Source organism: Rutidosis leptorrhynchoides, chromosome 11 (assembly GCF_046630445.1).
Source record: "Rutidosis leptorrhynchoides isolate AG116_Rl617_1_P2 chromosome 11, CSIRO_AGI_Rlap_v1, whole genome shotgun sequence".
NCBI classification, from domain to species: domain Eukaryota; kingdom Viridiplantae; phylum Streptophyta; class Magnoliopsida; order Asterales; family Asteraceae; genus Rutidosis; species Rutidosis leptorrhynchoides.
In genome coordinates, this window is record NC_092343.1 from 253,810,001 (window position 1) to 253,825,000 (window position 15,000).

A 15,000-nucleotide genomic window follows, 5' to 3' on the forward strand; every position below is an offset into this window, starting at 1 on the left:
ATACTTATGGTATATACTAGGATTGTATTAATAATTCACATAACAAACTAATAAAATTTCATAAATACAATACTAACCACAAATATATGTATATAAATATATTAATGTCACTATTTATATAAACGTAAATCATTATAGATATATATACATAAAATCGATATATATATATAAAATATAACTTAAAATATAATATAAGTATACGTTTTAAAATAAAGGTTAGAATAAATTCTACAAAACTATAATATATAAATAATACATATTAATAAATGAAATTTTGTAACTTACATTATACGTATTAATATATACACAATTGATATAGGTTCGTGAATCCGAGGCCAACCCTGCATTGTTCAATGACGTCATATGTATTTTTACTACAAAATACAGTATCGTGAGTTTCATTTGCCTTTTTACCCTTTATATTTTTGGGCTGAGAATACATGCGCAACTTTTATAACTGTTTTACGAAATTGACACAAGTACGTGAAACTACATTCTATGGTTGGATTATCGAAGTCGAATATGCCCCTTTTTATTAAGTCTGGTAATCTAAGAATTAGGGAACAGACACCCTAATTGACGCGAATCCTAAAGATAGATCTATCGGGCCCAACAAGCCCCATCCAAAGTACCGGATGTTTTAGTACTTCGAAATTTATATCATGTCCGAAGGAGGATCCCGGAATGATGGGGATATTCTGTAGTGACCCGAACTTTTCCATGTTTATATATATTAATTGAGATTGATATTTACATGATTAAATGTTTCCAACATGTTAAGCAATCAAACTTGTTAAGACTTGATTAATTGAAATATGTTTCATATAGACAATTGACCACCCAAGTTGACCGGTGATTCACGAACGTTAAAACTTGTAAAAACTATATGATGACATATATATGGTTATATATATAGTTAACATGATATTATGATAAGTAAACATATCATTAATTATATTAACAATGAACTACATATGTAAAAACAAGACTACTAACTTAATGATTTTGAAACGAGACATATATGTAACGTTTATCGTTGTAACGACATTTAATGTATATATATCATATTAAGAGATATTCGTACATCATAATATCATGATAATATAATAATTTAAAATCTCTTTTGATATTATAAACATTGGGTTAACAACATTTAACAAGATCGTTAACCTAAAGGTTTCAAAACAACACTTACATGTAACGACTAACGATGACTTAACGACTCAGTTAAAATGTATATACATGTAGTGTTTTAATATGTATTTATACACTTTTGAAAGACTTCAATACACTTATCAAAATACTTCTACTTAACAAAAATGCTTACAATTACATTCTCGTTCAGTTTCATCAACAATTCTACTCGTATGCACCCGTATTCGTACTCGTACAATACACAGCTTTTAGATGTATGTACTATTGGTATATACACTCCAATGATCAGCTCTTAGCAGCCCATGTGAGTCACCTAACACATGTGGGAACCATCATTTGGCAACTAGCATGAAATATCTCATAAGATTACAAAAATATGAGTAATCATTCATGACTTATTTTCATGAAAACAAAATTACATATCCTTTATATCTAATCCATACACCAACGACCAAAAACACCTACAAACACTTTCATTCTTCAATTTTCTTCATCTAATTGAACTCTCTCAAGTTCTATCTTCAAGTTCTAAGTGTTCTTCATAAATTCCAAAAGTTCTAGTTTCATAAAATCAAGAATACTTTCAAGTTTGCTAGCTCACTTCCAATCTTGTAAGGTGATCATCCAACCTCAAGAAATCTTTGTTTCTTACAGTAGGTTATCATTCTAATACAAGGTAATAATCATATTCAAACTTTGGTTCAATTTCTATAACTATAACAATCTTATTTCAAGTGATGATCTTACTTGAACTTGTTTTCGTGTCATGATTTTGCTTCAAGAACTTTGAGCCATCCAAGGATCCATTAAAGCTAGATCCATTTTTCTCTTTTCCAGTAGGTTCATCCAAGGAACTTAAGGTAGTAATGATGTTCATAACATCATTCGATTCATACATATAAAGCTATCTTATTCGAAGGTTTAAACTTGTAATCACTAGAACATAGTTTAGTTAATTCTAAACTTGTTCGCAAACAAAAGTTAATCCTTCTAACTTGACTTTTAAAATCAACTAAACACATGTTCTATATCTATATGATATGCTAACTTAATGATTTAAAACCTGGAAACACGAAAAAACACCGTAAAACCGGATTTACGCCGTCGTAGTAACACCGCGGGCTGTTTTGGGTTAGTTAATTAAAAACTATGATAAACTTTGATTTAAAAGTTGTTATTCTGAGAAAATGATTTTTATTATGAACATGAAACTATATCCAAAAATTATGGTTAAACTCAAAGTGGAAGTATGTTTTCTAAAATGGTCATCTAGACGTCGTTCTTTCGACTGAAATGACTACCTTTACAAAAACGACTTGTAACTTATTTTTCCGACTAGAAACCTATACTTTTTTTGTTTAGATTCATAAAATAGAGTTCAATATGAAACCATAGCAATTTGATTCACTCAAAACGGATTTAAAATGAAGAAGTTATGGGTAAAACAAGATTGGATAATTTTTCTCATTTTAGCTACGTGAAAATTGGTAACAAATCTATTCCAACCATAACTTAATCAACTTGTATTATATATTATGTAATCTTGAGATACCATAGACACGTATACAATGTTTCGACCTATCATGTCGACACATCTATATATATTTCGGAACAACCATAGACACTCTATATGTGAATGTTGGAGTTAGCTATACAGGGTTGAGGTTGATTCCAAAATATATATAGTTTGAGTTGTGATCAATACTGAGATACGTATACACTGGGTCGTGGATTGATTCAAGATAATATTTATCAATTTATTTCTGTACATCTAACTGTGGACAACTAGTTGTAGGTTACTAACGAGGACAGCTGACTTAATAAACTTAAAACATCAAAATATATTAAAAGTGTTGTAAATATATTTTGAACATACTTTGATATATATGTATATATTGTTATAGGTTCGTGAATCAACCAGTGGCCAAGTCTTACTTCCCGACGAAGTAAAAATCTGTGAAAGTGAGTTATAGTCCCACTTTTAAAATCTAATATTTTTGGGATGAGAATACATGCAGGTTTTATAAATGATTTACAAAATAGACACAAGTACGTGAAACTACATTCTATGGTTGAATTATCGAAATCGAATATGCCCCTTTTAATTAAGTCTGGTAATCTAAGAATTAGGGAACAGACACCCTAATTGACGCGAATCCTAAAGATAGATCTATTGGGCCTAACAAACCCCATCCAAAGTACCGGATGCTTTAGTACTTCGAAATTTATATCATATCCGAAGGGTGTCCCGGAATGATGGGGATATTCTTATATATGCATCTTGTTATTGTCGGTTACCAGGTGTTCACCATATGAATGATTTTTATCTCTATGTATGGGATGTGTATTGAAATATGAAATCTTGTGGTCTATTGTTACGATTTGATATATATAGGTTAAACCTATAACTCACCAACATTTTTGTTGACGTTTTAAGCATGTTTATTCTCAGGTGATTATTAAGAGCTTCCGCTGTCGCATACTTAAATAAGGACAAGATTTGGAGTCCATGCTTGTATGATATTGTGTAAAAACTGCATTCAAGAAACTTATTTTGTTGTAACATATTTGTATTGTAAACCATTATGTAATGGTCGTGTGTAAACAGGATATTTTAGATTATCATTATTTGATAATCTACGTAAAGCTTTTTAAACCTTTATTGATGAAATAAAGGTTATGGTTTGTTTAAAAATGAATGCAGTCTTTGAAAAACGTCTCATATAGAGGTCAAAACCTCGCAACGAAATCAATTAATATGGAACGTTTTTAATCAATAAGAACGGGACATTTCAGTTGGTATCCGAGCGTTGGTCTTAGAGAACCAGAAAATTTGCATTAGTGTGTCTTATCGAGTTTGTTAGGATGCATTAGTGAGTCTGGACTTTGACCGTGTTTTCTTTAAAAATGATTGCTTAACATTTTTGTTGGAAACTATATATTTTTAACATATGAATATTATGTGATATATTAATCTCTTAACGTGTTTGATATTATGTGATAGATGTCTACCTCTAGAACAAGTCCCATTGACTCACCTAATAATAATGATGAGTCAAATGTAAATTGAAATGATTTGTGGACTAATTCACAAGTTCCCGAAGAGGAACCGGAAGAAGAGTCGGAACCGGAAGAAGAATCGGAACCGGAAGAAGAATCGGAACCGGATGAAGAAATAGAACCGGTGGGGGAAATAATAAAACGGTTAAGTAAAAGAAAATCCTCAACCAACCGACCAAAGTTAATTATGGTCAATGGTGTTTCCGCCAAGGAAGCAAAATATTGGGAGGATTACCAATTCTCCGATGAATCGGATTCCGACGAGAATTCCGATGATGTTATAGAAATTACCCCAACTGAATTTAAAAAGGCAAAAGAAAATAATAAGGGAAAGGGCATAAAAATAGAGAAATCTAATTCCAACCCCGATGAACTTTATATGTATCGTCAACCCCCGAAGTCCTTAAGTTGTAACAATGACCCGGGAACCTCTAAACCACCAGGTTTTTCTAAACCAATGTGGATCACGACGGCTCGTATTAGGGGAACATCATATATCCCTAGAAACTTGGCAAAACGAACCAAAACCGAAGAAGAAGAAACAAGCGAGTCGGAATAAGATAGTTGTATTCGTGTGGTGTAATATATGTAATATAGTGTTCGTATGCTTTATGATATATGTAAAAATTGCTTGTATTAATAAGTATTTTTTTTATGAATCTAACTCTTGTCTATTTTACAGTTTAAAAACACAAAATGGATAGACAACCCAATATTTTAAGAGACCTACCCGGAGACATGATTGATGAAATCTTGTCTAGAGTCGGCCAGAATTCCTCGGCACAACTATTTAAGGCGAGATCAGTTTGTAAGATATTCGAAGAACGTTCCAAGAATGTCTTGGTTTATAAGAGACTTTCGTTTGAAAGATGGGGGATATCACATTGGGAAACCCATAAGTTACGATGTGTTTACTTTGACGCATATATTGCGGGGAACCCAAATGCTATTTTACGCAACGGGTTAAGAAATTATTTTGACTCAATATATCCGAATATTGGACTTCGTGATTTAGAAAAAGCGGCTAACATGCAACATAAAGAAGCATGTTATGCTTACGGATTAGTAATGTTCGCTTCTCACCAAAGTGAGAACAAGAACATCGGGCTACAACTATTAAACAAAACGTTTCCACAAGTGACAGAGTCGGTAATTGGGGTAAGAAATGAGGTTTTTAGATTATTACGGGACTGTTGGACATTACGTAACCCTCGTCCCTTTGATGACGTTACAACACGCTGTCTTATCAACGGCCATAACGGTTATGTTGCACAAGACCAAGGATGGGAAGTAGTCCTAGTAAAACCAGAATGCATGACTTGTTTCTGGACGTATGAATTACGTGTCTTTATTGCCTTTGCTGAACGACTTGTGTACTAGCTAGAATTATCTTCACAACTATCTTGTATCAAAGTTATTGTGTGCTATATTTCATGCTTTATGTAAAATAAACGGTATTGTAAGTTTGTAAAATATTGAATAAAAGTTTGAACGCGAAATATTATTATAATCAGTTTTTCATATAGAATTGTAGTAGTTGAATTGTATATTAGCTACTAAGTATGAACTTAACGGGTAGGTACTACCCGAATTTAAACTTATAAAACGCTAATATGAAGAAAAAGCTTTTATAAATGAGTTCATATTATGCTACGAAATACTATTAACTACTCTTAATATTCTGTATGATTAACTTGTTCCATTTAACTATTTTGAAGGAAATGGCACCGACTACTCGACACACCGTGAATATGAATGAAGAGGAATTCCGTACTTTTCTAGCTTCAAACATAGCCGCAGTACAGGCTGCGCTACATACCAACAATAACCTTGGATCTAGCAGTACAGGAAATCGTGTAGGATGCACCTACAAAGAATTCACTGCCTGCAAACCTTTGGAATTTGATGGAACCGAAGGACCGATCGGATTGAAACGGTGGACCGAGAAGGTTGAATCGGTGTTTGCCATAAGTAAGTGTACTTAAGAGGACAAAGTGAAGTACGCTACGCATACCTTCACAGGTTCTGCGTTAACATGGTGGAATACCTATCTAGAGCAAGTGGGACAAGATAATGCGTACGCACTACCGTGGTCAGCATTCAAGCACCTGATGAACGAGAAATACCGTCCCAGAACCGAGGTCAATAAGCTCAAGACAGAACTTAGAGGGTTACGAACCCAAGTATTTGATATTACCACGTACGAAAGACGATTCACAGAATTGTGCCTATTGTGTCCGGGAGCATTCGAAGATGAGGAAGAGAAGATCGACGCGTTTGTGAAAGGATTACCGGAAAGAATCCAAGAAGATATAAGTTCACACGAGCCCGCCTCCATACAACAGGCATGTAGAATGGCTCACAAACTAGTGAACCAGATTGAAGAAAGAATTAAAGAACAGACTGCTGAAGAGGCCAATGTGAAGCAAGTCAAAAGAAAGTGGGAGGAAAACGGTGATAAGAATCACCAATACAACAACAACAGCAATTACAACAATAATCGCAACAATTATCCCAACAATCGCAACATCAATCGCAACTACAACAAACGGCCCAACAACAACAACAACAATAACAACAACAACAACTACAACAATCATCCCAACAACAATAATAACCGCAACAACAACAACAATCAGAAGCAACTATGCCAAAGGTGTGAAAAGAATCACTCGGGGTTCTGCACCAAATTTTGCAACAAGTGTAAAAGAAATGGTCATAGCGCGGTGAAGTGTGAGGTCTACGGACCAGGGGTTAATAGAACGAAAGGAACAAATGGTGTCGGAACGAGTAATGGCGGAGCAAGTAGTGTCGGAGCAAGTTATGCCAATGTAGTTTGTTATAAATGTGGAAAACCAGGCCACATTATTAGAAATTGCCCGAACCAGGAGAACACGAATGGACAAGGCCGTGGAAGAGTTTTCAATATTAATGCGGTAGAGGCACAGGAAGACCCGGAGCTTGTTACGGGTACGTTTCTTATTGACAATAAATCTGCTTACGTTTTATTTGATTCGGGTGCGGATAGAAGCTATATGAGTAGAGATTTTTGTGCTAAATTAAGTTGTCCATTGACGCCTTTGGATAGTAAATTTTTACTCGAATTAGCAAATGGTAAATTAATTTCAGCAGATAATATATGTCGGAATCGAGAAATTAAACTGGTTAGCGAAACATTTAAGATTGATTTGATACCAGTAGAGTTAGGGAGTTTTGATGTGATAATCGGTATGGACTGGTTGAAAGAAGTGAAAGCAGAGATCATCTGTTACAAAAATGCAATTCGCATTATACGAGAAAAAGGAAAACCCTTAATGGTGTACGGAGAAAAGGGCAACACAAAGCTACATCTTATTAGTAATTTGAAGGCACAAAAACTAATAAGAAAAGGTTGCTATGCTGTTCTAGCACACGTCGAGAAAGTACAAACTGAAGAAAAGAGCATCAATGATGTTCCCATTGCAAAAGAATTTCCCGATGTATTTCCGAAAGAATTACTGGGATTACCCCCACATCGATCCGTTGAATTTCAAATAGATCTTGTACCAGGAGCTGCACCAATAGCTCGTGCTCCTTACAGACTCGCACCCAGCGAGATGAAAGAACTGCAAAGCCAATTACAAGAACTTTTAGATCGTGGTTTCATTCGACCAAGCACATCACCGTGGGGAGCTCCTGTTTTGTTTGTCAAGAAGAAAGATGGTACATTCAGGTTGTGTATCGACTACCGAGAGTTGAACAAACTTACCATCAAGAACCGCTACCCACTACCGAGAATCGACGACTTATTTGATCAACTACAAGGCTCGTCTGTTTATTCAAAGATTGACTTACGTTCCGGGTATCATCAAATGCGGGTGAAAGAAGATGATATTCCAAAGACTGCTTTCAGAACACGTTACGGTCATTACGAGTTTATGGTCATGCCGTTTGGTTTAACTAATGCACCAGCTGTGTTCATGGACCTTATGAACCGAGTGTGTGGACCATACCTTGACAAGTTTGTCATTGTTTTCATTGATGACATACTTATTTACTCAAAGAATGACCAAGAACACGGTGAACATTTGAGAAAGGTGTTAGAAGTATTGAGGAAGGAAGAATTGTACGCTAAGTTTTCAAAGTGTGCATTTTGGTTGGAAGAAGTTCAATTCCTCGGTCACATAGTGAACAAAGAAGGTATTAAGGTGGATCCGGCAAAGATAGAAACTGTTGAAAAGTGGGAAACCCCGAAAACTCCGAAACACATACGCCAGTTTTTAGGACTAGCTGGTTACTACAGAAGGTTCATCCAAGACTTTTCCAGAATAGCAAAAACCTTGACTGCATTAACGCATAAAGGGAAGAAATTTGAATGGAATGATGAACAAGAGAAAGCGTTTCAGTTATTGAAGAAAAAGCTAACTACGGCACCTATATTGTCATTGCCTGAAGGGAATGATGATTTTGTGATTTATTGTGACGCATCAAAGCAAGGTCTCGGTTGTGTATTAATGCAACGAACGAAGGTGATTGCTTATGCGTCTAGACAATTGAAGATTCACGAACAAAATTATACGACGCATGATTTGGAATTAGGCGCGGTTGTTTTTGCATTAAAGACTTGGAGGCACTACTTATATGGGGTCAAAAGTATTATATATACCGACCACAAAAGTCTTCAACACATATTTAATCAGAAACAACTGAATATGAGGCAGCGTAGGTGGATTGAATTATTGAATGATTACGATTTTGAGATTCGTTACCACCCGGGGAAGGCAAATGTGGTAGCCGATGCCTTGAGCAGGAAGGATAGAGAACCCATTCGAGTAAAATCTATGAATATAATGATTCATAATAACATTACTACTCAAATAAAGGAGGCGCAACAAGGAGTTTTAAAAGAGGGAAATTTAAAGGATGAAATACCCAAAGGATCGGAGAAGCATCTTAATATTCGGGAAGACGGAACCCGGTATAGGGCTGAAAGGATTTGGGTACCAAAATTTGGAGATATGAGAGAAATGGTACTTAGAGAAGCTCATAAAACCAGATACTCAATACATCCTGGAACGAGGAAGATGTACAAGGATCTCAAGAAACATTTTTGGTGGCCGGGTATGAAAGCCGATGTTGCTAAATACGTAGGAGAATGTTTGACGTGTTCTAAGGTCAAAGCTGAGCATCAGAAACCATCAGGTCTACTTCAACAACCCGAAATCCCAGAATGGAAATGGGAAAACATTACCATGGATTTCATCACTAAATTGCCAAGGACTGCAAGTGGTTTTGATACTATTTGGGTAATAGTTGATCGTCTCACCAAATCAGCACACTTCCTACCAATAAGAGAAGATGACAAGATGGAGAAGTTAGCACGACTGTATTTGAAGGAAGTCGTCTCCAGACATGGAATACCAATCTCTATTATCTCTGATAGGGATGGCAGATTTATTTCAAGATTCTGGCAGACATTACAGCAAGCATTAGGAACTCGTCTAGACATGAGTACTGCCTATCATCCACAAACTGATGGGCAGAGCGAAAGGACGATACAAACGCTTGAAGACATGCTACGAGCATGTGTTATTGATTTCGGAAACAGTTGGGATCGACATCTACCGTTAGCAGAATTTTCCTACAACAACAGCTACCATTCAAGCATTGAGATGGCGCCGTTTGAAGCACTTTATGGTAGAAAGTGCAGGTCTCCGATTTGTTGGAGTGAGGTGGGGGATAGACAGATTACGGGTCCGGAGATTATACAAGAAACTACCGAGAAGATCATCCAAATTCAACAACGGTTGAAAACCGCCCAAAGTCGACAAAAGAGCTACGCTGACATTAAAAGAAAAGATATAGAATTTGAAATTGGAGAGATGGTCATGCTTAAAGTTTCACCTTGGAAAGGCGTTGTTCGATTTGGTAAACGAGGGAAATTAAATCCAAGGTATATTGGACCATTCAAGATTATTGATCGTGTCGGACCAGTAGCTTACCGACTTGAGTTACCTCAACAACTCGCGGCTGTACATAACACTTTCCACGTCTCGAATTTGAAGAAATGTTTTGCTAAAGAAGATCTCACTATTCCGTTAGATGAAATCCAAATCAACGAAAAACTCCAATTCATCGAAGAACCCGTCGAAATAATGGATCGTGAGGTTAAAAGACTTAAGCAAAACAAGATACCAATTGTTAAGGTTCGATGGAATGCTCGTAGAGGACCTGAGTTCACCTGGGAGCGTGAAGATCAGATGAAGAAGAAATACCCGCATCTATTTCCAGAAGATTCGTCAACACCTTCAACAGCTTAAAATTTCGGGACGAAATTTATTTAACGGGTAGGTACTGTAGTGACCCGAACTTTTCCATGTTTATATATATTAATTGAGATTGATATTTACATGATTAAATGTTTCCAACATGTTAAGCAATCAAACTTGTTAAGACTTGATTAATTGAAATATGTTTCATATAGACAATTGACCACCCAAGTTGACCGGTGATTCACGAACGTTAAAACTTGTAAAAACTATATGATGACATATATATGGTTATATATATAGTTAACATGATATTATGATAAGTAAACATATCATTAATTATATTAACAATGAACTACATATGTAAAAACAAGACTACTAACTTAATGATTTTGAAACGAGACATATATGTAACGTACATCGTTGTAACGACATTTAATGTATATATATCATATTAAGAGATATTCGTACATCATAATATCATGATAATATAATAATTTAAAATCTCTTTTGATATTATAAACATTGGGTTAACAACATTTAACAAGATCGTTAACCTAAAGGTTTCAAAACAACACTTACATGTAACGACTAACGATGACTTAACGACTCAGTTAAAATGTATATACATGTAGTGTTTTAATATGTATTTATACACTTTTGAAAGACTTCAATACACTTATCAAAATACTTCTACTTAACAAAAATGCTTACAATTACATTCTCGTTCAGTTTCATCAACAATTCTACTCGTATGCACCCGTATTCGTACTCGTACAATACACAGCTTTTAGATGTATGTACTATTGGTATATACACTCCAATGATCAGCTCTTAGCAGCCCATGTGAGTCACCTAACACATGTGGGAACCATCATTTGGCAACTAGCATGAAATATCTCATAAGATTACAAAAATATGAGTAATCATTCATGACTTATTTTCATGAAAACAAAATTACATATCCTTTATATCTAATCCATACACCAACGACCAAAAACACCTACAAACACTTTCATTCTTCAATTTTCTTCATCTAATTGAACTCTCTCAAGTTCTATCTTCAAGTTCTAAGTGTTCTTCATAAATTCCAAAAGTTCTAGTTTCATAAAATCAAGAATACTTTCAAGTTTGCTAGCTCACTTCCAATCTTGTAAGGTGATCATCCAACCTCAAGAAATCTTTGTTTCTTACAGTAGGTTATCATTCTAATACAAGGTAATAATCATATTCAAACTTTGGTTCAATTTCTATAACTATAACAATCTTATTTCAAGTGATGATCTTACTTGAACTTGTTTTCGTGTCATGATTTTGCTTCAAGAACTTTGAGCCATCCAAGGATCCATTAAAGCTAGATCCATTTTTCTCTTTTCCAGTAGGTTCATCCAAGGAACTTAAGGTAGTAATGATGTTCATAACATCATTCGATTCATACATATAAAGCTATCTTATTCGAAGGTTTAAACTTGTAATCACTAGAACATAGTTTAGTTAATTCTAAACTTGTTCGCAAACAAAAGTTAATCCTTCTAACTTGACTTTTAAAATCAACTAAACACATGTTCTATATCTATATGATATGCTAACTTAATGATTTAAAACCTGGAAACACGAAAAACACCGTAAAACCGGATTTACGCCGTCGTAGTAACACCGCGGGCTGTTTTGGGTTAGTTAATTAAAAACTATGATAAACTTTGATTTAAAAGTTGTTATTCTGAGAAAATGATTTTTATTATGAACATGAAACTATATCCAAAAATTATGGTTAAACTCAAAGTGGAAGTATGTTTTCTAAAATGGTCATCTAGACGTCGTTCTTTCGACTGAAATGACTACCTTTACAAAAACGACTTGTAACTTATTTTTCCGACTAGAAACCTATACTTTTTTTGTTTAGATTCATAAAATAGAGTTCAATATGAAACCATAGCAATTTGATTCACTCAAAACGGATTTAAAATGAAGAAGTTATGGGTAAAACAAGATTGGATAATTTTTCTCATTTTAGCTACGTGAAAATTGGTAACAAATCTATTCCAACCATAACTTAATCAACTTGTATTATATATTATGTAATCTTGAGATACCATAGACACGTATACAATGTTTCGACCTATCATGTCGACACATCTATATATATTTCGGAACAACCATAGACACTCTATATGTGAATGTTGGAGTTAGCTATACAGGGTTGAGGTTGATTCCAAAATATATATAGTTTGAGTTGTGATCAATACTGAGATACGTATACACTGGGTCGTGGATTGATTCAAGATAATATTTATCAATTTATTTCTGTACATCTAACTGTGGACAACTAGTTGTAGGTTACTAACGAGGACAGCTGACTTAATAAACTTAAAACATCAAAATATATTAAAAGTGTTGTAAATATATTTTGAACATACTTTGATATATATGTATATATTGTTATAGGTTCGTGAATCAACCAGTGGCCAAGTCTTACTTCCCGACGAAGTAAAAATCTGTGAAAGTGAGTTATAGTCCCACTTTTAAAATCTAATATTTTTGGGATGAGAATACATGCAGGTTTTATAAATGATTTACAAAATAGACACAAGTACGTGAAACTACATTCTATGGTTGAATTATCGAAATCGAATATGCCCCTTTTAATTAAGTCTGGTAATCTAAGAATTAGGGAACAGACACCCTAATTGACGCGAATCCTAAAGATAGATCTATTGGGCCTAACAAACCCCATCCAAAGTACCGGATGCTTTAGTACTTCGAAATTTATATCATATCCGAAGGGTGTCCCGGAATGATGGGGATATTCTTATATATGCATCTTGTTATTGTCGGTTACCAGGTGTTCACCATATGAATGATTTTTATCTCTATGTATGGGATGTGTATTGAAATATGAAATCTTGTGGTCTATTGTTACGATTTGATATATATAGGTTAAACCTATAACTCACCAACATTTTTGTTGACGTTTTAAGCATGTTTATTCTCAGGTGATTATTAAGAGCTTCCGCTGTCGCATACTTAAATAAGGACAAGATTTGGAGTCCATGCTTGTATGATATTGTGTAAAAACTGCATTCAAGAAACTTATTTTGTTGTAACATATTTGTATTGTAAACCATTATGTAATGGTCGTGTGTAAACAGGATATTTTAGATTATCATTATTTGATAATCTACGTAAAGCTTTTTAAACCTTTATTGATGAAATAAAGGTTATGGTTTGTTTAAAAATGAATGCAGTCTTTGAAAAACGTCTCATATAGAGGTCAAAACCTCGCAACGAAATCAATTAATATGGAACGTTTTTAATCAATAAGAACGGGACATTTCATATTCTTATATATGCATATTGTTAATGTCGGTTACCAGGTGTTCAATCCATATGAATGATATTTTTGTCTCTATGCATGGGACGTATGTTTATGAGAAATGGAAATCTGAAATCTTGTGGTCTATTAAAATGATGGAAACGATTGTTTAAGTTAAACTAATGAACTCACCAACCTTTTGGTTGACACTTTAAAGCATGTTTATTCTCAGGTACGAAAGAAATCTTCCGCTGTGTATTTGCTCATTTTATAGATATTACTTGGAGTCATTCATGGCATATTTCAAAAGACGTTGCATTCGAGTCGTCGAGTTCATCAAGATTATTATCAAGTCAATTATAGTTGGATATATTATGAAATGGTATGCATGCCTGTCAACTTTCGATGTAATGAAAGTTTGTCTTTTCAAAAACGAATGCAATGTTTGTAAAATGTATCATATAGAGGTCAAGTATCTCGCGATGTAATCAACTGTTGTGAATCGTTTATAATCGATATGGACTTCGTCCGGATGGATTAGGACGGGTCTTCACATCGGGTGACATGGCGAAGACTCGTTAGAGATGTATAATGTTCTAGATCGAGTCTAGACACGCGAGTGATCTCGGAAACGAAAGTTATCGAAAGTCGACGTATAATGGTGTCGGACTTGGTTCTCGGTCGATACTACGAAATCTCCAACGTATAATGTTCCCGGTCGATACTAACCACTCACGTATCGACTGTGGTTGACGTACGGGACCTCCATCGTATAATGTTCTCTGTCGATTAAGTGTCGGATGAGGTGGTCGAAAGCCAGTTTCGACATCAAGACCATACAACGTACATACCAACTATACAAGGTTTCACGGAAACCCAAATCACTTCATGCGCACTTTAACCACCAGGCGCACCTCGGTCGCCGGAAACCAAGGCTATCCTGAACTCCGCAGCTCAGAATGACATGCCAATGAAACTTCGGAACCTGAGAATCAATTTGTTTCATCAAACGTAAGAGTCGTGCAAAATTTCGGGTCGATCCGACATGATTTGAGCACTGTATGAAAAATTATGACTCCTCAGAAAATCAATGTCTGTTCCTGTCACTTCACTTTTTGTGCAATATGTATATATAGGGGGTACCATGTCCACTCCATGCCCTGGTACCCAGACAAGGGGTCGGAAAGTGCAAGGCAATAGAGGTTGCCTAGCGAAGCCGGAGAG